General features: G+C 41.0%; 1 long non-coding RNA gene across 2 annotated transcripts in view; it reads right to left on the bottom strand.

Annotated features, from left to right (window-relative positions):
- The window catches only part of LOC137210485 (uncharacterized), a 39982-nt gene extending 23047 nt beyond the window's left edge, over positions 1 to 16935 (bottom strand). For both annotated transcript variants that reach the window (XR_010936571.1, XR_010936572.1), the window contains exons 1-5: positions 16710 to 16935; positions 16240 to 16301; positions 8453 to 8813; positions 7714 to 7827; positions 5623 to 5745 (exon numbers count right to left, since the gene is read on the bottom strand). This is a non-coding gene — a long non-coding RNA (uncharacterized lncRNA). The remainder of the gene's footprint in view (positions 1 to 5622; positions 5746 to 7713; positions 7828 to 8452; positions 8814 to 16239; positions 16302 to 16709) is intronic.
- Between the last annotated feature and the right edge of the window lie 8773 nt (positions 16936 to 25708).

The raw sequence follows: 25708 nt of genomic DNA, 5'->3' as shown, positions 1-25708 counted from the left end.
GTGGATGGAAAATTACTAAGAGGAGACGTCAAGTGTAGGGGGGATTCTTGCTAAGCAGAACTTGTTGAAGGCAGGCCGGGGTGATCAGATAACAAGGGTGGGAGATGAGGAATTTGATCAGCTCTTGAGGCTGATCAGAAAACAAGGGTGGGAGATTCCTGCTAAATTAACTCAGCAGCATTCTCACTATGACTGGGCTATGCAGGCCCAGCAAGGACAGGGCTAAGGGTATGGCTTAGTCAGGAAGGAAGCCCAGAGGAGCTGGACTAAATTTGGGTCCAGGAGAGAGTCTTTCTCACCTTCCACCTGCCAAAACCTACATTTCAGTTATATCACTCCTCTTCCAGTAGGACCAATGGTTCATGCTCCCTCTGCTTCCAGAACTTGACTCCCAATGACCTCTTGGCCTGGCCCATGTTCCTCCCCTCCCCTCTAATCTGGATATCCCTTCAGGTCTCAGGTTAAACACAGTATCCTCAGGATTTCTTCTGATGCCTCCAAGATTAGGCCAGCAGCCTCATAAAAGTACTCACACTTGACCAGTTAGAGCACATCTCTCCCTTGGCTGTAGAGACCTATTTCTGCAATGCCACAAGCTCCTGGAAGGCAGAGGCCGTGTCTGCCTTGTTCTCCGCTGTGCTGGCAGCCAACCCAGTGCCTAGCACACAGGAGGCATTCAACACATATCTGTCAGACGTATGGATGGCAATGACCATGACTCTCCCTTTATTCTAAATTCCTGTGGGTGTGACCAAACATGAGAATCAACAGCAGGTCCTACTCCGGGATCCAGAATGGCCTCTCTTAGGCATCTGAGGCTGAATATTCCCAGGGAGTGATTACAGGCTGAGGACAGGGCCACTCTTACCACGCAGGGAGCTAGAGGACTTACCCCTGGATGGTCCAGTGGAAATCCCATCAATCTACTAAATAAGGTGATTTTTCTTAGCACCCTGAGAGCTACTCCCTCTTACGGCCTTTCACCAGGGAGACTTGCGTCAGGGGAAAAGAAAGAATCCGATATTTGGGGGATTACTGGACGTGGGCTCTGAAGTGACACTAATTCAAAATGTCACTGTGGTCCAGCAGTCAGAGTATGAGGCTTATGGTCAGGTGATCAATGGGGTTTAGCTCAGGTGCCTCTCATAGTGGACCCAGTGGGCCCCTGAACCCACCCTGTGGTTATCTCCCCAGTCCTGGAATGCATAATTGGAAGAGAAAAACCCAGAAGCTGGCAGAATCCCCACATTTGTCCTGGGAGAAGCTTGCTGATCCCTCATCTTTTAAGAAGGGAACTCTCCTCCAGGGAGATGACCCTTTTCCGCAGGTAGAAGACCAATGGTCACCCTCCATTATTCCCTTTAAGGGTCTGAGGAATGAAGGACACGTGTAAGAATCAATAGTTGATTGATAGTAAAATAGCATCTTTATTTATCTGTGTAGCTCCCCAAAATGCCATATTCAGGAAAGAGAAAGGTGACTTAGAGGATCAGTATTGTGCCTAAAGGCTGAAGTTCATGCTTTCATGGGCAACAAACTGCTAAGAAAGATGATGCAAGGCTTCTGTCCCCAACCAGCTATAGGATTTTCAAAGAGAGGTCCTTATGAAGTGTGCTTCTGACCAGCAACAAGAGGACAAGAAGACTAAAATTTTCTGATCCAGGAAAAGAAAGAGGTGGGGTTGGGCATACAACCAATAAACTTGTACTTATAACACAGTGGTCACACACATAAGCATGGCCCCCCAAAGCTTATAATTAGTATGGAAAATTACCATAAATAATTCATTAGGAATCTGTGAGTATGTATACATTTCAAGGTCAGAAGAGACACTATTAAAACATAAGTATGCATTCTCACAGCGAGAGGCAGAGACATTTGGGGTCTCCTGGTCTATCACTTATCCCCATCCACTAATTCCTTCCTAGCCTCTTTCTAGCTAGTACATTCCTTCTAGCCTCTGTATGACCACTCTCACTAATGGAGTAGTCACTGTACCCCCGGAGGCATCTTATCCCTTTTGCAGACTGTTCTCATTACCATTAACATGAGGCAACTCCCTGTAACTCCTTCCCTTCCACAGCTTCTGTTTTCATCCTAACACCTTGCCACTCAGAGTGTTGGTCACCGACCAGCAATGCCAAATTCTAACTGCTTGTTAGAAATGCAGAATCTCGGTCCACTCCCAAAACAGCTGTATCTTAACATCTATCTTTTAAGAAGATCCCTATCTGATCTGCATAGACTTTAAAGTTTGAGAAGCATTGATCCATAACTACAAAATTAAAGTCTAATGCAGTTTCACAAATTACCCCATTAGTACTTAACAAGGGCATCATATCCGCATCAAAAGATGTCAGGATCAGCAAAAGAAAAAAGAATAAATCTACACTTTTTAACCCATGGCAATGAAATAATTTCTGGATTTCTGATATTACACTGTAGTCCGTATACTAGACCAACAAGCCCTGGTAGACAAAAATTAATTCTGTTTTAATTTTAATGTTGTCTCTATGTGTAGGTAAGCTAAATTTTGCCCAGTAAAATTATTTTTAATGTAAAAATAAGTAAAATGAGTGCACCCACTTGAAATAAATGGACTGAGTATTGCTCAATTTTTGTCAGCTTTTTCCAGCTCATCAGGATGGTGGAAATCAGCTGAAGTATATTCTTTGAAAGTTTTGATTAAATAGGAAAGTACATGATGGTCTGTTCCAAACCATGACCTGACAACAAAGGCAGCTGTAGGAAATTTGCTGGCAGACTGAGTCTAACAGATCAAGGAGAAAACTAGACCAGCTTGAAGAATTCTACTGAATCAGAGATGGAACAGACTTTAGCAATGGCCTAGTTCAACCTTCTCCAACCACAGATGAAAAAAACTGAGAATCATGGAGATGAAGTAAATGCCCCAAAGCACAGATAAAAAGTGACCATGGCAGTAGCCAAACATGGAAAACTGGATGCATGAGTTAAGTACAAATATTTTACTTTTAACAAAATACGAAATGAAGTTGCTAATCACCTCACTTCCTTTATGACAAACATTAGCCCATGCGTGGTTTAAGAGCTTTATTGAGGTATAATTTATATAAATACAGTTCACCCATTGAAAGTATACAAATCTATAACTTTCAGTAAATGTTTATGGTTGTGCAACTATCAACACAAATCGGTTTCTTTTAAATTTCTACAGTTTAAAAATTTACCTTGTGCCTCTTTGCTGGTAATATTCCCCAACCCAGGTTCTAAGCAACCACTGACCTGCTTTCTGTCTATAATTTGGCCTTTTCTGGCCATTTCATATTAATGGAAACACCATGTATAATATCTTGTGTTTGGCTTCTGTTACTTAAATAACATTTTTGAGGTTCATAATGTTGAAACTTGTATCAGTAATTTATTCTTTTTTATTGGTGAATAATACTCTATTGTATGTGGTATATCACATTTGTTTATCCATTCAACAGTTAATAAAACTTTGGGTTGTTTGCAGTTTGGGTTATTATGAATAATGCTACTATGAACATTCACATATGTTTTTTTGTGGGCATGTGTGTTTCTCTTGTATAGACTCCTAGGAGTAGAATTGCTGGGTTATATGGTAAGTACAGCTTCCAATTTTTAAGAGATTACCAAACTGTTTTCAGAACGGCAGTTCCATTTTACATTCCTATCACCAATGTATTTGAGTTTCAGTGTATCTACATTCTTTCCAAAATTTGGTATTGTTTGCCTTTTGGACAGAAATGCTGAAATCCTGAAAAATGAAGATCAAGATAAATAATTAGGAAGCCTGAACCTAGGAGAATGTAAACCATTCAGGGTAACTAAGAGAATTAAATAGAAGAAAAGAAAATTATGTCAGCAGTATTTTCTGAGAAAACTGAGGGTACATCACCTTTATAATACAAGAAACTGAAGTTATGTAAAAGCAACAAGTAGAGAACAAGGAAAAGTGCTTAACATATTAAATTATATATTACAGAAAAGAGAAAAATCAGTAAAAAATATCAGAAGACCTAATTGAGGAAATTTTTCAAAACCTAGTCCAAAACGACAAACAGGTGGAACGTGTGAGAATAAAACACAAATGACACAGATTACTGATACAGGAGCTCTGTAAATAACTTATAAGAATTCCAGGAGATGACTGAATTACAGTGGGTCGGGCAGAAGTATAAGTGAATAGTAAATGATAACTTTGCAAGGCTGAAAAGAGAGGCAGTTTTTCACATTGAAAGTACTTCTAAGATTCTAATAGGAAAAATGAAAGAAAAAACAACACATCTAGATAGATCATGACAATTTTCTCAGCTTCGAGGATACAAAGTTCCTAAAAGTTTGGAGAAAAGAAAGAAAAGAGAGAGAGAGAGAGAGAGAGAGGAAAAATAAACCACAAAGCCTAAAAAGCCATATGAACATGGCATATTGCTTCTCGTCAGAACATGCCTTTCTAAAAATTAATGAAAAAATTATTTTAAATATAGAAATCTACCCCCAGCTAAACACATTTTAGGACACTCACAGTTTACCTCATGCTCCTTTTCTTAGAAAGCTACTTAAGAACATTCTCCAACCAAATTATAGTAAACCAAAAAGAGTAAGATGTGAGTTCTTAGAATTAATGGGTCCAGCACAGCTGAACAAGTGGAACCACCCCAGAATACCTCTGTGCAGCAAGAATAAAACAGTTTAGAGGAAGAAAATGAAGGTTCCAAGGGCCAGCTTCCCAGAGAAAAGGGGGAATTCTATAAACTACAGAGAATGGAAGACTCGCCCCCTAAATTTTGGAGCTTTTCATTTTGATATGTGATGTAATTCCAAACATCTCCCTCTCTCCCTCTATCTCTGGTGGGATGAGAAATAGAAATGAGGTTTTATTGTTACAGCAGATGAACTAAGTTAGTGGAGAAAGTCAGTTGAAGTTGGCATCATATATGTGAGATATAAAGGTAAAAATAACAATAACAGTAATAACAACAACTACCATTTTTGGAGTAATTTCTATGTACCAATTACTATCTGACACTTAATGTATATTAACTCAATTTTCCAAACAATTTTATGACACACACTCTATTTTCCCCCTTTTACATACTCTCAGGAAGGGCAAGAGAAGGATATTGTCATGCATGGTTTTGGAGGCCATTTGACCACATATATATACATATAAATCTTAAAAATAGACATTATCTTTGACCCAATACTTCCACTTCTAGGACTTTACACTAAGGAAATAATCAGATGTTTGGTAGGATGTATAGACAGAGATCTTTAAAATAGTAAACAAGGAAACAAAAAACCCTGAAACAACCTAAAGTTCCAACAATTTCATTGTTTAAATAAATCCTCTTAAATGAATTACAGGCTATCAATGTAGTGAGTTATTTTTCAGTTACTCAAATGATGTGGTAAGAATGCCATAATACGTTAAGACAATTCAAGTTACCTAAAAATACAAATAATTTGATACTATTTGGGGGTGTTATGTAACAGTACGGAATTATGAGTCTTTGTTTTCTTCCTTTGACTAAACTATACATTCTATTGTTTTTATAAAACTAAGCACTTTTTACTTTTGCACTAGTTAAAATAGTAATTTATTTAATAAGTACCCACCAGGAGTCTCATATATTCCAGTTCACGTGCAAAACTCTACGAGTGATTCCACAAATAAGTATCATGTCTCCTCAAGGATCTTCCTTAGGTCTAGAGAAACTTTGCAGAAATCAGTATGAAGACCTGAAATGAGGGTGAAAGACTTACATGTAGAAGTAGAAGCAGATGGAGGTCTTGGTGTCCTAATTATACCATGTGCAACGTGTGGGTGTTAATCGGCTACAAGCATAGCATGAATCCATAGTCCAATATGGCTTGTAATATCCCAATGCCCCCTGAAGCTACGTATCTAGAAGTTTGGCATCCAACCCAAGGGCTTGTGATGGTGTGGCTGTTTTGAGCTGTGGCCAGACTCCAGCTAGAGGACTCTGTTCAGTTCTGGGGAACACAATTTCAGAGGGACATTGGCAAGTGGGTGTCCTGGCAGATCTGGTCGTAAGAGGAATGGAAGAGGCAACCAGTGAGACTTAGCCAGCAGAAAGCCCTCAATTCCATGAGGAAGACCCACCCATTCCTTCCATCTCCTCTAGTCAAGTAAACAGAGGTTGAAGGAGAAGAAACCCTGTCTCACATCCAACTCCACCATCTCTTCTGAGAGAGATCCATCACCTTGTGGGAAAAGCACAATGATTTCTGACATTAAGGTGCTTGTATATGTCACGCAGATCAATTCACAGAATATTTACTGCTTACCCATTGTGAGCCAGGTAATCTACTACACGATATGCACCAAGTAGAGTATTCAGTTCTCACAACAATCCTGTGATTTGGGAATTATTATACCCATTTTGCGGGCTGTTAAACTGAGATACAAATGAATTAGTAGTGTTGCAACCAGCTTTTAAACCAAGATTGGGGACTCTCAGTGTCTGATCGTTGCACCATGCCATGCCTCTTCCACTGTCAACTGTGAAGAATGGAGCTTTAAGGAAAAGCCAGCCCCTGCCCTGAAGAGTCATGCACTCTGAATGCTGGCTGTAGCAGTGCTTCGCTGGAGGGAAGGTGCTAGCTTTGAGGGGGCTCTCCATGTGCTGTGTTCTCACTGGCAGCTCTTCTAACCTGAGACCCACTTTTCAGCATTGCCTTCAGACTCATTATGTCCTTCTTGGGGACAAGGACAGTGGCTTCTACACGAATATCCCCTGTAATAAAACTGTACCTAAAATACCCCCCTCTTCTCAGTTGCATTCATTCATATCTCCCTGCTAATTTCCTTTAGAGCACTTTTCATAGAATAAAATGATCTTATTTGTTTACTTGCCTATTGACCGTCTCTCCCTAAAAATGGAAGACCCATGAGATCAAATCCCTCTTATTTTACTCACATGCTTCATTCCCAAGGTATAGAGAGGTCCTGCTATAAAGCACTCAATGCTATTAATTGAATGAACAAATGAATGAATGAATAGTACAGGAGGGACCTCAGAGAAGTAGGTCAGTCAATACCTGTCTTCCTTACCCAGCGGTAACTGTTTTATTCTCTCAAAAGACTTCCTGTGCCCAAGTGTATCAGCCTTAAATATCATTTGGTTTTTTTCATAACTGTTCAAGTAACAGTCATGTTAAAATTGGTCTGTCCTTAGAAATTGGTTCAATTTTGAACTTACCACATTGTCTTATAATTAATTGCCTGTGAATCTTCCTTCCATGGTAGCAGGAGCTATGTTTTATTCAACTTTGTATTCCCAGAACTTACCATACTTCTTGGCACAGAAAGTTTTATTATATATATATTTTTAGTAGATAAAAGAATGAATAGCAAGAAGACAGCTCAGTTACCCTATAGAAGTGAACACTTTATTGTGCAGTGCTTTTGATATACAGATCTTTCTCAAGTTACGATGGGGTTAAGTCCCTATAAACCCATCATAAGTTGAAAATATCAAGTCAAAAATACATTTAATACGCCTAATCTACCGACCGTCATAGCTTAGCCTTGCCTACCTTAAACGTGCTCAGAACATTTACGTTAGCCTACAGTAGGGCATAGTTATCTAAAACAAAGCCTATTTTATAGTAAAGTGTCGAATATCTCATGCAACTTATTGCGTCCTGTACTGAAAGTGAAAAAGAGAACGGTTGTATGCTTACAGAACGGTTGTCGGTGTATGGATTATTTATCCTCAGGTCTGTGGCCGAGAGGGAGTTGCAGCTAGCTGTCACTGCCCAGCATCATGAGAGAGTATCTGACCACACATCACTAGCCTGGAAAAGATCAAAATTCGAAGTACAGTACCTACTGAATGCATATCACTTTCACACCACCAGAAGTCGAACCATTGTAAGTTGGGACCGTCTGTATTTGATACTGGTTAAGAACTTGAGCTTTGCCGTCTCAGACCCTGGAGCTGAATCCTCACCCTGCTCCTTTGACAAGGAGCATGATTATTGTATGATAACTAAGCTGTAATATCAGCTAATATACAACCAGGGAAAGAGAACCACTCTTGCTATTTCAAGTAAAGAGGGACTTAATGCAGGAAAATGTTTACAATGATGCGGAAAGGGCTGAAGGAGCAAAAGAGAAGAAAAGATTGTTACCCCTAAATCAGCTAGTTTTCTACCCGCCCCTGTGAACGCTGACCTGTTAGCTGTTGTTACCGAATTGTGCCACTGCAGTCAGCAGGATCCCCGAAGCCGCCATCCCCCCGCCCCCACCGCCCCCGGAGCTCGCCAGACATCATCCATGTGGCTGGAGCCCACAGTAGCCTGTCTTAAATCCCCCGGCCCTTGCTAATGTCTCTGCAAAAGTGGACAAAGACGGTTCCTCCTTCCTTCCACCCTCCGATCTCCCTCAGTGCCCCCCGTTGGTAAAATTAAATAAGCTCACTGATGGTAGAGTCTGGGAGATGCAGTTTTCAGTCTCCAGCTCAGTGGTCCAGAGCAGCACTTCTCACACCCTGTCTTCTGGGGGGGTCTGGTTAAAATGCAGGTGCTCGTCTTAGCAGATTGGGTGTCAGGTGATGCTAATGCTTCCAATCTTCATACCACACTCTGAGTTGTAGGAGACCTTTGAGGACGCTCTCAAGGTGGCTGCAATGGTGAGTCAGTGACAAGCCAGCACATCTTGGGCACACATTTTTCTCTCTGAGCTTTGATTTCCGGTGAATAAAATCGAGATAACAACATCTGTCTTATTTTTCCCAGGTGCTGGTTAACTTCAGGCTGCCTCGTGATTCCTCAGAAAGTTACTGAAAAATAGAGATTTCATGTTTTTAACCCAGAGATTCTGACTCAATAGGTCTTGATTAGGACTCATTCTAATAAAGTTCCTCAGCTGATGCTGGTGAGCAATGAGGTTTGGGAAGACTTGTTTATCTCGTAGGATTACGGTGAGCATTAAATCAGGCATCATGCAAACATTTATCACAGTGCCTATTGCATAATAAGATAAATAACTGCTTGCTATCGTTATGATCGTTGTAATTAACTCTAACGGAGAAGATGCATGTGAAAGCATCTAGCCCAGTGCCTGCCACACGTTCCCCACAGTCCAGACTGGTACCCAGTGGGAGTGTAAAAATGACTTAGTAATTGACTGGCTGGCAGCACATGTATTTTCACTTTGGCTGATTACAAAATATAAGACCACGTTTTAAATGATCTATAAGACACATTCAGCATGTCGAGTGTGAAATTCTATGAAAAATACCAAATCTCATTATGAGGACATGGCACAAATGGCTTCCTAGGCAGATGGTTGGAAGGTTCTCTTCCTAGAAGGATGTCTCAAATCTGAGCAAGAGAATATTTGCTTTGAACCTTGTTGGACCATGTCGGCAGCAGAGGGAATTCTGGACAATGTGGTCTGTTCATGCTCTTGGTCTGCCTCACTCCATATGACTCTGAATTTATAGATCTGATCTGTCAGGGATTTTTTGGGTAAAATTACAAGGTGTGTCTTATTGTTTTCTTTCTCTGCTGTCTGGTGTTTTTGCTTAGGAAGAATGTTTTTAAGACTCCAGAATGTCAAGGTTGGGGTGAGGGGTGTGGGCGGGATCAATCTCAAATAGAATCTCAAATAGAAATTGTGTGTCATGTGCTTTTAGAAAAATCTGTAGAGTTTTCCCAGATGAATGATATCAAAAATGCACCCTGTGAAAAAAGTGCTTCATTAAAAGGCATGAAGGAATAATGAGATGGTAATAACACCATTTGGAACAAGATATTGTACAATATATTTATTTTTATTTATTTATTTATTTTAAAATAATTTTTATTTATTTATCTATTTATTTGGTTGTGCCAGGTCTTAGTAGCAGCAGGTGGGCTCCTTAGTTGCGGCAGGCGGGCTCCTTAGTTGTGGCATGTGAACTCTTAGTTGCAGCATGCATATGGGATCTAGTTCCCTGACCAGGGATCGAACCCAGGCCCCCTGCATTGGGAGTGTGGAGTCTTAATCACTGTGGCACCAGGGAAGTCCCTACAATATATTTAAAAGGCAAAAGAAAAAGGGAAACCATGCAATGAAATCGCTAGGTTGACCTTGGGCAAACTTCTGCAGTAGAGTACACTCTGCAGCAAGTATCTGATCTTGCACTTCTATCTCATTATCCTGGTGAGGACTTTTCCCTCATTTTCAAGACCTGGTAGCTACTAATATCTCAGACAGATGAAGAAATATTGAAGGTGTCTGCACCACATGCATGAGAGTCAAATAAAGGGGCTTGAATCCCAGTTTTCCCATTTATTAACTGGGACAAGTGGCTAGTTTTCTTGCATTTCAGTTTTCCAATGTATAAAATGCGGTTGAATGATTAAGCATATGAAGTACCTGGCACAGAAGAGAAGTTTACTAACTCTTAGGCATCTTTCTATATCCTTTATCTTGGCTCTTCCAATAGACAGAGGACTTCAAACAACTTATCTTCGCTGCCATTTCCTTGTCTGTTCAACAGAAGTCATAATCCATGCCCTAGTTTAATCATTAGGTTGTTGGAAAGTCAGGGATACAGGGGCACATTTTGAGAAGGACTGATCACATACATGGGAGGCAATGGCACCATCTGTTTCATGGTTTCTCACTGCCCTTGAGGGAACAAGGGCTCATAGCAACTCTTCCCCCGACTAGTGTGGGTTAGTGACCCCACGTTCAGCCCTCTGGGAGCCTTCTCATTTAAGAACAGGAGATAAAGGAAAGGTTCACCTGGAGGAATAATTCATCATCAGTGGAGTACTCAAACCAATGGAGTAAATTTTTCTAGCTCAAAGCATTTTCCAAGGTCTTCAAATTAGACCAGTGTAGCTGACGCCATGAAACATACCCAGTTAGGTAACTGCTGACACACACATTTTTCTTTCTGTAAATGGTTTCCAAAAATTTCACATTTGAAATTTCAAGCACAGTTCAGGGGAGCCCTATATTTCATTATTCTCAGGTAAGAACTTGAGAAAATGGTTTCTTTGCTCACACAGAAATGGGGATTAAGTGCATAAAAACACAGAATTATGCATTTCTTTTAAGACTCCCATACAATAAAACTTTCCAAAACTATGTTTTATATACCACCTATTTGGTGTTATGTAATAGGATTTTCTTTCAAAAAAAGATTCTGTGGTGAAATTAATTCAGGAAACGCTGAGTTAAAACACAGTCAGAAGTCTGCAGTATTTCTCAGAAAATTGCTTTATAAATTTATAAGAGCAGTTACAGTGTTCAGCCGTCCCCACTCTTATTTGGTTATTGAATTTCACTGTGAAACTGTGTCCCTAGGAAACTTGCTACTCAAAGTATGATTTTTGAACCAACAGTATCAGATTTACGTGCAGCTTGTTAGATATGCAGACCCCCAAGCCCCATCCCAGTCTTCCTGAAACACATTTTAGCAAGAAGCTTGGTGATGTGAGTACATATTAAAGACTGAGAAGCACTGCCTCATGCTACTACACACATTGGCTACAAACTATGGAGTAGTGATTAGGTGCACACAAGGGCTTTTCTGAGGATCCCTCCAAGTGTATAGATTGAATAATAAGCCAGCTGAATGCTAGAGATAGAAACCACCTTGGAAATCATCTACTTCAAAGGACTGCAAACCATCTTTTAGTGGCATTAATGGGATGTTCCATGGAAAACCCTATAAGAAGGAGAAAATAATCAGAACTCTTCTGGTTGAAGCCAGGGATGGCTCCTCTTCTCCTGACACTCCTGGTTCTTCATCTGTTGAGTAATTTAAAAATTTTGTCCTGGAGATGTTAATGTTATATTTGGAGATCCTAGATTTGATTACTTGTGTGTTTTGTTTAATGAGGCACTTAATTTGATTAGATTCAAACAGCAAACTCTACCTCTAGGGTGGTAGTTCAAATTTAGGTTCATTTGTTTTCTTCTTAGCTAGAATCTGTCCCATACTTGCGTAGTTCATGAGTCACTCAAGAGATTGGGAAGTTTATACTTAGAAATTCAGGCTCCCCTTTCTGTCTCCCTCCTTCTAATTATCTTCCCTCACTTTCTGGTCAATGTGGTCACTCCTATCTCTGTCCTCTGGTTTTACAGCCCAGAAAGATGGTAGATTTCATTTGGTTTTGATCTTAGAATTTTTAAGAAATGCTTAGTGAGGTGTTTTGCTTTTTTGCTTTGCTTTGTTTTTGTAGATATGCAAAATGGCACTGCCTCTGGCGTGACTTCAAGTCACTTGCTCCTTGCCGTCCTCTTTCCTCTAGAATTAGTCTGCTTCTGGTCCCTCTCCAGTAACTCTAGGTCATGTTTTATCTTTTTCCTGCACAACTGATTGTAGTTATTTGTGAGAGAATCATGGCTGGTAGGAGGCCCCCCCTCCTTTTTTTTTTCTTTGAAAATGCCTTTATTTCACTAAGTATAGAATTTTAGCCTTCTCTGATCTCCTTTCACTTCTTTTTTTTGTTTTTATTTTATATTGGAGTGTAGTTGATTTACAATGTTGTGTTAATTTCAGGTGTACAGCAAAGTGATTCAGTTATACATATGCATGTATCTATTCTTTTTCAGATTCTTTTCCCATACAAGTTATTACGGACTATTGAGTAGAGTTCCCTATGCTATACAATAGGTTCTTGTTGATTATCTGTTTTATATATAGTAGTGAGTATCTGTTAATCCCAACCTCCTAATTTATCCCTCCTCCACCACCTTTCCCCTTTGGTAACCATAAGTTTGTTTTCTAAGTCTGTTGGTCTGTTTTTGTTTTCTAAATAAGTTCATTTGTATCATATTTTTGGATTCCACATATAAGTGATATCATATGATATTTGTCTTTGTCTGAAATGGGCAGAAGATCTAAATAGACATTTCTCCAACAGAGACGTACAGATAGCCAAAAAGCCCTTGAAGAGATCCTTAACATCGCTAATTGTTAGAGAAATGCAAATCAAAACTACAATGAGGTATCACCTCACACCAGTCAGAATGGCCATCATCAAAAAGTCTGCAAACAATAAATGCTGGAGGGGGTATGGTGAAAAGGGAATCCTCCTAAGCTGTTGGTGGGAATGTAAATTGGTACAGTCACTATGGAGAACAGTATGGAGGTTCCTTGAAAAACTAAAATTAGAACTACCATATTATCCAGCAATCCCACTTCTGGGAATATATTCGGAGAAAACCATAATCTGAAAAGTTACATGCACCCCAATGTTCACTGCAGCACTATTTACAATAGGAGCTCCTTCCCATATTCCTCCTTCCCCTTCCCTCTATAAATGCCTAAAGCAAACTCTAATCTCGTAGTTTAGTCAAATCATGACTCAACAATCTATTGAAACAAGATTTTATGGACAGTATAATAGTATTGGGTGAGGGGTGGGGAGAGGACAGAAGTTCAAAATAGGATAAAACCTTTAGTGTTTTAGTCTATTCTTCTAAGAGTTGGGTTGGCTTAATATTTCATCTTAGGTTGGCTACGATCCAGGGTGATAAGTGTTCTTTCCTGGGTGACCAGTAAACGGGATTCTATTCCCAGTTCCATCATTAACTAGCTATGTAGCCTTGTATACATCATCTTACTCCTCTGGGACTCAGTTTTCTCATCTGAAATAAGAGCTAGTGGTTCTAGGGAATCTGATTTCCTGTTACGTTTAATGCTCTCTCATTTTACCAAAGCAAAGTGGCTAATTCTTGGACCCCAGATGCCTGGAGAGTTGTAATTAGGATACTTTACGCTCTTGATTTTTCACATTCAGGGTTATTAAACACAGCATCATACTGTGAAGACACTAAGAAGAGGTCTTTTGTTCCTCAGAGCTTAACATACAGCACATTGGTTCTTCTTCTAATTGGGTTCAGGTCATTCTGAACAACCTCTTACACTTTCAGAGTGGGATCAGAGAAAGCCTGGCAGACCCAGGGGATTGCATAGACATATGGGAACAAATTCAGGCTATAAACCTGAGTTCATTTATGAGGCAACCAGAGCTCAGGATTAAAGACAACTTAATTTAGTTCTTCATGGAGGGTGTGTTTTGAAGTCATAAATATCAGGGTCTATATCCTATTTCCCACCTAAGAACTGTGTGTCTTGGGCAACTTATTTCCACTTTCTGAGCATCAGTTTCCTCAGGTGTAAAACTGAAATAACAATCTCTATAGTTTATATAGAGCTATGAGGACACAATTAGTAACATATTCAAAAGATCTAGTACAATGCCCAACATGTAGTATTTTTTTTTTTTTTTTTTTTTTTTTTTTGCGGTACGCGGGCCTCTCACTGCTGTGGCCTCTCCCGTTGCGGAGCACAGGCTCCGGATGCGGAGGCTCAGCGGCCATGGCTCACGGGCCCAGCCGCTCCGTGGCATGTGGGATCTTCCCGGACCGGGGCACGAACCCGTGTCCCCTGCATCGGCAGGCGGACTCTCAACCACTGCGCCACCAGGGAAGCCCTTCTATACCATTCTTGACAGTCTGATAAAACTATGCTTGAACAGTTACAGTCTAGGAAACAGTACTAACCAAGGCATCAGTTCCTACACTGGACAGCTATTTATCAGTAGAAATCTCTGTGTCTCAAGAACAAATCTGTTTTTACTTCTGCCTTAAGGTGCTTCAAATAAGTGATGTAATACTATCTCCCTCCAACCATGCTGCAAAGTACCAAAAACTCCCTGAGGTTGAACATCCTCAGTTCTTCTGTTTTTATGTGACAAGTTTTAGTCTATTCCCTGCCCCCTCTCATATGGTCAACTTATCCAAAATGGGTCAAATTATTGTAGTTAAACACAATAAGTCAGGTGTGTCTACCAGCACATAACAAAATACAACTGCTAGTTCCTTCATCATTTTACATATCTAAGAAAATATTTTAAATATTTAATCCGGGGAAATTAAATCAATGTATGTGTAGTGAACATGTATGGTTTGCTTCCCTGGAGTATTTTCCCACTTCATGAGGGGATGGACTCAATTGTTATTTGGAGATGCCCACTCCCCCACTCTCATGTTGTGTGGTTTAAGTTAAGCTCACCCCTAGTCCTAGAGAAAGAGGATATGAAACATACCCACCCCATGATAACTGGCCCAGTGGGGGGCCCACGACCTAAACCAATCCAGTTAGAGTGCACTTCATGACTTCAATTGGTCACACTTCACACGGTCGTTTTTATGCTGGATTTAAACCGAGTAGGATGCAGCCTAAGAACTGCATTGAGTTAGGTGGTGCCTCTGAGATCCTACTGGAGAATGAGATCAGCGCAGAGAAAGCAGAGCCAAGATCCAGAGAAGAAGAGAAACCCAGGGCTTCCCTGGTGGCGCAGTGGTTGAGAGTCTGCCTGCCGATGCAGGGGACGCGGGTTTGTGCCCCGGTCCGGGAAGATCCCACATGCCGCGGAGCGGCTGGGCCCGTGAGCCATGGCCGCTGAGCCTGCGCATCCAGAGCCTGTGCTCCGCAACGGGAGAGGCCACAACAGTGAGAGGCCCGCGTACAGCAAAAAAAAAAAAAAAAAGAGAGAGAAACCCAGTCCTGCTGGCATTGTTTGAGTACCTGTGCAACCACACTTGAAGTCAAATTGATTCCTGAAGTCAAGTTGATGAGTCACACAAAGCAATACGTTCCCTTCTGTAGTCAAGTCAGTTTAAATCAGGTGTTTTATTCCTTTAGACTGAAATAATCCCAATTAATAATAGACTGGAGTCCATTCAAGATCTTGGGAAAGAAAATTAAAGATTGTCTTGGTTCTGGTGCAAGCTTATAGGCAATTTTCTGAGTCTATTTAGACTTGGATAAGATGGGCACTTCATGTCCATTCTCAGAGGAAATCCAAAGATGTGTCCACAGAGACCTTCAAGAAAACCTGTGAGAATGGCATTCATAGAGGCCTATGACTAACAGAAATTAATCCTGTCTTTCCTTTGTTGATGGATCAAATATATAAGATTGGAAGATGCTACACGGAGGCAACAGTGGACTGCCTCTCAAGAACTGGAGAATAAAACCATTGCACTCTTGGAACATAAGCTGGTACCTAATACATAATGTGCCTTTAGGAAATGTGAATTGAATGAACAGAGGAGTGACTGAATATATTACCCTACAACTGCTCATTTTTCCAAACCTAGGTCTTCAGAATCAATATATATTCAAAGACAGAGAAATGAATATGATATTTACCCAGCCCACAGCCACCATGAGGAAGCTTTAATCTACTTACATGGTAATCCCCAAGGTACCCATGTGGACGATCTGGTGTGCGAGTCAGGAGAGGTCAGTGCCCTGGCAAAGAAGGTGTCGAGAAGACCAAAATATAGTTATCCATGAGACAGCAAAGCCACACCTACAATGCCCCTGTTTTCTCAAAGCCCTCTCTCACCTCCCAACACCATCTTACATCCAATGTCTTAGAAGTCTGAGGCAAGCAAAGGAGTGGGAATCTCCAGTTCTCTCTAGTAGAGCATCATCTATCTGCTCTTGAAAAGCTCTGGGCCTCGTGTGTCAGTGCAACAGCCCTTGGCTAATTACATCGGCTTTCTCTGACACAGAAGACTGAGTGAATTTTTACAAATGGAAATAATAAACCCAGAGGAAATATTATGAAAGTGAATGTAAACATTCAAATTGAATGTAAGCATGAACAAGTCACAGCTTAGACTAATGAAGAATACATTATGCTGGAATGCAGACCTGGCCTTTTGCCTCAGCATGACTGCAGGGCGGGGGTGGTGGGAAGGGATCCCCACGGAAGAGCCCACATGACTCTGGACTTTAGATATAATTCGATGAGCCATCACAAAATTGACCTCTGAACTTGACCATGAACGCAGGTCAACCACTTGAGCTGGAAAATAATAAAAAGTATATAACTTCTTTGCAGGAGCCATGCACTTCTTGTTCAAAACTCTCAGTTTCTTCCCCCCTCCACTCTTTTCTGCTAATTCCTTGAGATGCATTTGACCCAGATTTGCTGATCTAAATACCATCATTTTTTCCTCCCCAAGATATTGCCGAATAGGAATTTTTGTTTTTCAAACCAGGTCTTTATTACTTCTTTATCGTCATGATTTATTTTTTTCCTTTTATTTCTACTTAAATTGCAGGTTCAATTCAGTGATATCATCTCTTGGGCCAGTTACAGGCATTATCTGGAGCACATTCTCTTTTATCTAAAACACAAGAGTCTGGTAAAAGGTCACTAACTTTCAGACTTTATTCTGAAGGATGTTTCTCGTTTATACATTTTCCCGTTTGTGTATCTGAGATGAACGTTATCCATGCTCTCTACATTTCCCCCACCCAATCTTTCAAAAAGGGTATTCAAGTTTTCAAAGAAAGTCCGTCTCTACACAGGTAGATCACTTAAGTCACGTTCCCCATCCTGAAACACACACACATAGCCACATAAAATCTGGCTTCTCTCACTTCTGCACTGTTCATATCTTTAGCTTTCAACCACTCATCCCAACCTGTCTTGAGCCATACTAACTTTTGTGTAGACTTGACGCTGTGATCTTTCTTCCTCATCCTCTTAACCCACATGGCAGTAGGCACTCTGCAAGATGGCCTCCAATGAGTCTTGCTTCCTGATTTTCATGCTCTTGAATAGGGGTATAACTAAAGGAGTATTTCAAAATGACAGAGTATGGCTTTTGAGGCTAGGTCATAAAAGTCAGTGTGGCTTTAGCCTTGTCTTTTCTGGAATCACCCAATCTGTGAGATGCCAGCTGCCATGTTATGAGGACACTCAAGCAACCCTATGGAGACATCACATGGCAAGGAACTGCAGCCTCTTGTCAGCAGCCTGCAATCACTCGTGGAGCATGTGAGTGCACCATCTTCAAAGTGGATCCGCCAGCCCAAGGAAGCCTTCAAATGACTGCATCCCAGCCAAAATCTTGACTACAATTTCACAAGACAGCCTGAGCCAGAAATACCCAGTCAAGCTGCTCCTGGATGTCTGACCTACAAAAGCTGTGTGAGATAATAAATGTTTACTGCTGTTCTAAGCCACTGCGTTTTGGAGTAATTACACAGTAGCAGACAACTAATGCATGGGGACAATCTACGTTCTGCTTATCGAGCTTCGGCATTAGTTTTCTTGCTCAGACTGAGATGGAAAACAAACAAGCAACGATTTAAGTACTTTATTTATTTTTCAGTATCTATAACTTCAGTGAGTCATAATATGTATGCATTACTATTTATCAATTGAATAACTGGAATAAAATCATACCTATGATGCAGTTTATATGAGAATTAAATAAGATAATGCATGTAAAAAGTTTATCTATGCCTGGCACATAGCTGACGCTACAGAAATGTTATAATAATAATTATTATTATTTTATTACTAATATTCTGGTGCTCAGGCAATTAAGCTGTACAAGGTCCTGGTAGGTAGTAACAGGTCATGACTCAGTCCCAAGTCTATTTCATTCTGTTATCCATGCTCATAATAATCAGTTGGGCTACAATCATATAATACTGTATAGTACTGTGGAGCCAAGCACTGTATGGGCCATTTGGGATAGAAAGGAATGCAACAAACATTCTTCTTCCTCAGGGTTTTATCATGAAGTAAAGGCAACGTAGATTTTATAAGTATAACCAATTCTGAAAAATACCAGGATAGAAATCCATGCAGTGTGGAGTAAGGACACAAAGAAGAAAGTGACCAGTCAGCTAGTTGGGTTTAGTCTTACTTCCAGCCATTTTTGACCCAGTCCCATCTGGTCCTCATCTTCCTCAACCCATTTCCTACAGGTGTCCAGCCAACCACACCAAACTGCTTAATGTCTCACATGCTCTCCTGCATCCTGACATCTCACAAACTAAAATGCTCACTCCCTTTATTCAGAAACCAGCACGCTTCACAGGGGACTGTGGCTTCTGAAGGGCAGCGCTCCTAGGTCTGTGATGACCAGCTTTGGGACAAACCTTGGTGGATGCCCGTTGGTGGCCTGAAGCCCCTGTGGCTCCTTGTCTTGGCCTCAGCACTAAGTGGAGGAGGGAGAAGATGAACATTCCAATAGCAGGAAAATGGTAGATAGGCAGCTTTCGACCATTAAGAACTAGCACAGTGATGTGGATGAAGTTTCACCCTTGGAAGGACTCTCCTTGAAAGACCCATCTTCTCTAAGAACCTTCCTCCAGAACCTCACTGTGGCTTAATCAAATTTAATTCTCCTGCCATAAAGAGAAAATGGGGGAAATCTTCTTATTCTTCAAAGGGGGCCCAGAAATTGAACGTTTTGGTTTAGCTGTGAGTCTTTATTTTTAATACATGTAGCTTCCTATAGACATAGTGTGCTGAGCCAAAGAGTTTTCACATCCATCAGTGGCAGAGCTGGCCTACTCAGCCTTTGGTGGCCACTGGATAATTGCAAATGGGAACATCCCACAACATCATCTCCATTTTATTAAAAAAAAAAAAAAAGACACAGAGGAAATAAAATAACTTTGCCAAAGATTACTCAACTATTAAAGCACAAAACTGGTATTTGAATGTCAACTCTAAGAGGATGGAGAATTAGATCCTATTCTAGGATTAGTGATCTGAAAATCTGGATTTCTGTAAAAAGATCATTCTCCGATCCTTAAGTGAATGTGTATATCAACAATTGTTACAGAAGTATTGATTATTCCAAAATCTCATTTCTTTTCTTAATTTTACTAGGTGGTAAATAATAAAATCAAGAATATGGGGCTTCCCTGGTGGCGCATTGGTTGAGAGTCCGCCTGCCGATGCAGGGGACACGGGTTCTTGCCTCGGTCCGGGAGGATCCCACATGCTGCGGAGTGGCTGGGCCCGTGAGCCATGGCCGCTGAGCCTGCGCGTCTGGAGCCTGTGCTCTGCAATGGGAGAGGCTACAACAGTGAGAGGCCTGCCTATGGAAAAAAAAAAAAAAAAAAAGAACATGAAAAATATCTGAAAAAACTAAAAAGATTCCTCCAAAATACTGAAAATCATGTTCGTGAATGGAAAAGAATCTGAATGTTTCCCTTACCTCCTCTTCTTTCTTTGTGATTTTTTTTTAAGAGCTGAAGAATACCTTATATCAGCTTTCATAATTAATTTGAAGTAGAGCACACAAGTTCATGCAATAATAGTAGGAAAATGCATAAATAAATTATGGGTCAGGTAAGACATTTCCTGTCTCACCATGAAGTGTATAATTAAAGCAGAGTGTTACTGGTGCATGAACAGACAGGCAGCACAAGGGGTGGAGTATAAAGTCCAGAATTAAACTGAAATATATTTCAGAATTTGGCATTTGATAAAAATGAAATTATAAGTCAGGAGATAAAAAGTGATTATTCAATAAATGGTGTTAGGAAAAATGGTAGTGATTTGGAGCAGAATATCTCAACCCTTACACCTAAAGAAATTTCAGATGATTCAAAGACTTATTTTTTTAATCATGTAGTTACTAGAAAAAATATACATATAAAATCTCAATGTACAGAAGGCATAAGTATGGCATAAAGTCCATACTCCCTGAAAATGTGATTAATTTGACAACACAAAAACAAGTCTGCACAGGAAAAAACCATAAACAATGAAAAAAGAAAAAGATAAGCTGAAAAAAGCACATAAATTAAGCACAGACATAAAAGGTCTATTCCCTTAATATATAAAGAGCACTGTAAATTGATAAGAAAAAAACAGGCCCTCTAATAGAATATATGGGCAAAGGATGTGAAATTACTGATGTTCAATGAAGAAAACTATAAATCCTTAAAACATTGAAAAATATATCATTAACACACATATTAAAAGAGAAAAGCTATTAAAAGTATAATGTTACATTTTCCAGCTATCAGATGGGAAAAGATCCAATACTTTGAAAATGCACTATGTTGGAGAAGAAATAGCTTAATAAACATATTTATATATTGCTGCAGGAATGTAAATTAATACAACCTCTAAGAAAGGCAGGTTGGTGCTTCTCCACTTTTCTATCCACACTCCCCTTATACTTTCTCTGCAATGTTTGCAGGTTTGGGGTGAGAGCTGAATTGCTCAAGGCAGGAGGAGCTGGGAACTGCCTTCAGATCAGCCCTCCTCAAGACTGTTCCTCCAAATGAAAATGAAACACTGCCAAAGTGTACCAGTGTCCAGTTATTGCCTATCAGGTGCACCCTAAAGGAGGGTAGTGAGGTACCCCAACATTTCTGGTACCTCCCATTGGCAAACGCCACCTGGCAAAGAGATCTAGGCAATGCAGTCTGCAGAGATAAAGCTCTGAGGGCACAGAACACCACAAAAAAAGGGCAGAGAAAGTATAAGGGGGGTGTGGATAGAAAAGTGGAGAAATACTCAAAGTATTCTCACACAAGGGCTTCCCTGGTGGTGCAGTGGTTGAGAGTCCGCCTGCCGATGCAGGGGACACGGGTTCGTGCCCCGGTCCGGGAGGATCCCACAAGCCGCGGAGCGGCTGGGCCCGTGAGCCATGGCCGCTAAGCCTGCGTGTCTGAAGCCTGTGCTCCGCAATGGGAGAGGCCACAACAGTGAGAGGCCCACATACCACAAAAAAAAAAAAAAAGAAAGTATTCTCACTGACAAAGTTTTCGGTTTTGTTCTGGTTTTAAAACACTATTTTACCAAAGTTTCAATACCCCAGTAATATTCTACTATTGTGGTAATAGTCAATGCCTATCTAGACTGTCACACATGTGCCTGTGTCAGTCTGTCTCTGAAGCTGCTATTGACACCCCAGGAACTCACCATAACTCTACCTGGGGCAGCTTCACTGAAGAGTGACCGCAAAACTGGGTTCTAAAAGACGTCAGAATTTGCCCGGGGCAGGAGGAGGAGAAATGGCTTTTGAAGAAGAAAAGCCTGTTTGTGCTATGTAAGAACATGGGGGGAAAAAGCAGAATGTCTTCCAGGTTGATGATGAACTCTGTGCAGCCTTAACTCAGAATGGGATGCGGGGCAGAGAGAGGAGATGAGTTTAGATGAGCAAATGAGGTTCTCTTGAGAAAGGCCTGGTAAACCCTTGTAAAAGAGATGAACGTCTCCCCAGATATCTCTACCAATGGGGTAACTTCGAGATGCTCTGTAGAAAGTGTCCCTTGTTAAAGGTTTGGAAAGTGGTGCATTGTATCACTCTCAGAGATCTACAACATGGTAGCATACTTAAAGCTCTGAGAAGCCTCAACAATAAAATATCTTCAGCTTTATTTAATCCAGAACTTCAGATTTTTGTTTTCAGGAATTAAGCCAGAAAGTCAAAGTTTGCAGAGCCATACTGGTGAGGGCAGAACCTCTTCGCCAACACGGTGCTAGAGGCAGAGCCTTAAAGAAATGTTTAGTACCGACGTGAGCAAAGATGAATAACTTTCTTGAAAGAGTAACAGGGGTAGTGAGGGCTCTGACATCAGAAAATGAACCTTTACTGCCTACTTTTCTCTTTTACTGGAACTAGAAGCATCCGAAAGAGGATCCGTAGCACCTGGAAAAAGAAATGAAAATTAGATTATGATGGACTCTATTCTTTATCTCTCTCTCAATGAAGAGGGTTTGATATTTATTATATGCAGTTCTCGTTTGTTATATTAACACAAAAATTGAGCCTAAGATAATGACATGGTAAACTGCGTATTGATTTCCATTTGAGATGTTTCTTCCGTTTGCTGTTTATTTTCTTCCACAGGGGACCAGGCTAGATCGGGAAGTGGGGGGCAGGCTGAATAGTATCATTTGAGGGTCCAGAGATTAGAGGAGACATCTTCTTTCTTTCCTTTTCCGTTTCCTGTCCTCCTCCTGCAGGTCCCTCCAACATAGGCCATCTCTCCCTTCTTCCCTCGAGTTAAAAGCAGCCTAAGTCAGATAGAAATGGGTGAAAAGATAAATCACCACCCCCCTGCTGAACACAGAAAGCTAAAAGGGGGAAAGAAATTGCATTTGCCTTTGCGCTCAATATATCAAAGTAATTTATGTCATAACCACTCTGGCTGCTTTCGCACATATTCGGTTTTAAATAAAATCAATCTTTCCCAACTTGTAATAGCTTTCTTTGTAAGGCTCTTAGAAAAAAAAGGTGCTGGAATCTGGTTCCATTAGAAGCGAGTTTGATTTATTGCCTTACAAAATCACTCATTCTAATGACGCACAAGGTTAAGAGACATTCCTCACACACATTAAACAGTTAATGACCAGCAAGGAGCTGAGAACTAGGTGGTTGAGCTCACATTCAGTCCGGGCAGGGAAGGGTTAATTGTGCAGCCTTTTAGACCACCGGAGGGGAGCAGCTCCAGAACTAGATGGAGTTAGAGCTGACTCTGAGAGTTGGGACTAACTGCTGAGACCAGGAGGGATTCCAGGATGCCCAGAGAATATCCTGGGGACCAACAAGTGGGTCAGACAGCGCCTTGTGGACATTTCCTAGCTGGGGAGGGAAGGTGACCACCATTTGTGAACACTTGCTGTAACAATGACAAACATACCTAAAGAGGTTACTCTGTGCCTGGAACTGCTCTGTACTCATAACCACCCTGTGAAGTCTGTGCTATAATTTGCCCCCAATTTACAGAAGAGGAAATGTATAAAGAAGTTAAGTAGTTGCCCAAGGTCATCACACAGCTAGTAAATAGCAGAACTGGGGCTTCCCTGGTGGCGCAGTGGTTGAGAGTCCGCCTGCCGATGCAGGGGACACAGGTTCGTGCCCCGGTCCGGGAAGATCCCACATGCCGCGGAGCGGCTGGGCCCGTGAGCCATGGCCGCTGAGCCTGCGCATCCGGAGCCTGTGCTCCACAACGGGAGAGGCCGCAACAGTGAGAGGCCCGCATACCCGAAAAAAAAAAAAAAAAAGAACTGGAATCAAGCCTGTCTACTTCTGGGTAAACGGTGCTTAATCATGCCACCCTCTGGCCTCCTGTCTTATCTACCAGATGCTGTGTATATAAGACTCAATTTTTGATCCCACATACTATTACCCCTTTTTTATGACGGGGAAGCCGAGGCTCTGAGGTTGAAGTGTTTTGCCCCAGCTCTGTCTCCCTGTCTCCAAAGCCCATGTTCTTCCTTTAGCAGAGCCTTTTAAGTACTGTTAAAGAGGGCAACCAAGAAATAGCATCTCAGCCCCAAATATATCTACCACTGACGCTGAAACACATACAGCATTTTGTTTTGTTTTGTTTTTCTTTCCAGCTTGAGGTACGTACAAGTTCTACTGCAAAGAGCTGATTATTAGGCAGCATTACGCTGAGAAAGAAAGAGAAATGGGTTTGGAAGTCAAATAGATGTGAACCTGAAGGACACTCCGCTTTCCTACACAGTAGCTGTAGTTTGTTAGCTCTGGGCTAGTTGTACTTTCTTGGCCTCAGTGTTATCACTGTAAAATGGGAACAATAATCCCCACTCCAGGGAGTCCTGGGATTCGATGAGATGAAGAAGGAAAAACTTTAGCACAGCGTGGGAAACACAGAAAGCACTTAGTAAATGGAAGAAGTCATCATTGTTATCGGTCATCCTTCTCACACCCTCCCAACCCTCCCTCAGGCCGTCCTCTGGTGCGACCTCATCGGAGAGAGGAAGGGGAAGGGCATGATGCACTTGCCTAGGGAGGAGAGATGTCACTGAAGGGAAGGAGACAGTTCTCGGGGTCTAAGGGCACTGGCCGTTTTACAGTTTGAGGTGGAAATTTGATGATGATGAAAGGGATGAAAAGATGACGAAGGGGAACTCTAAATTCCTATTTTTAGACATTCATTGCTATTCTCCTACTACCTGGGGCTTTTGATAAATACATCACCTCTCTGTTTTCCACAGACCACATAGTCTAGGTGCTAAAGAGAGGGCGATCATAAGAAAACTCACCCACAGGCAAGTTAGCCAGCCAGATGCCAGCCAGCCAAGTTAGAGTTCTGTAAAACAAACTGAGGTGTAAGAAAAGGCATAGTACCTGCCGGTTTTGTGACCATGGACTTAGAGTCTCCAGGTGTGAGTCCCAATATTTACTTCTGAACTGAACATATTTGGTGCGGGATTCAATAGTTGAAGGATCACCCATAAGTGACATAAACATCAAGAACAGACGGAAAGTATTATTTTCAATTAAATTCAGCAAAGCTGCACTAAGACTCTTCTGTGCCTGAGTATGTGCTAAACCCTTGAGAACTGAAGGAGAATAAAAACTATGGTGAAGGTTGCATAGAGTGATATTGTTTAGAAGAATATGATGAAGCAGTTAAGAGTAAATCTTGGAGCTAGATCTCTGGCTTCAGATCTATCTCTGTCACTCAGTAGCTGTTGAACATTAGCTTGTGTGTTCAACCTCACTGTGCCTGCAAAAGAGTGAGAAATGGACTTCAAGAAGGTAATAAACATAAAGTCCTCAGAACAATTCCTAGCGTATAGAAAGTATGTGTAAAAGCTAGATATTTTTATCACTGAATTTAAAGCTGGAAAGGATCTGAAAGATTAACTAATCCAACCCACTAATTCCACAGAGGAGGATTCTGAGGCTCAGAAAAGCAAATGAAAAATAAATTCCAACTGGATCAATGACAAATATACGACTTCAAAAGTAGTAGAAAAGTGTACAGAAACATATCTTTGTGATACTGGAATAGGGAATTATTTTTTAGATAAGAGACAAAAAGGTAATTCACAAAGAAGAAATTGATTAATTTTACTACAACAAAATTTGTGAGGTTTGGGGCTTTGAGCTACATGATAT

This window comes from Pseudorca crassidens, chromosome 17, assembly GCF_039906515.1.
Source record: "Pseudorca crassidens isolate mPseCra1 chromosome 17, mPseCra1.hap1, whole genome shotgun sequence".
Taxonomy (NCBI): Eukaryota; Metazoa; Chordata; class Mammalia; order Artiodactyla; family Delphinidae; genus Pseudorca; species Pseudorca crassidens.
This window is presented reverse-complemented; position numbering and strand designations above follow the sequence as displayed.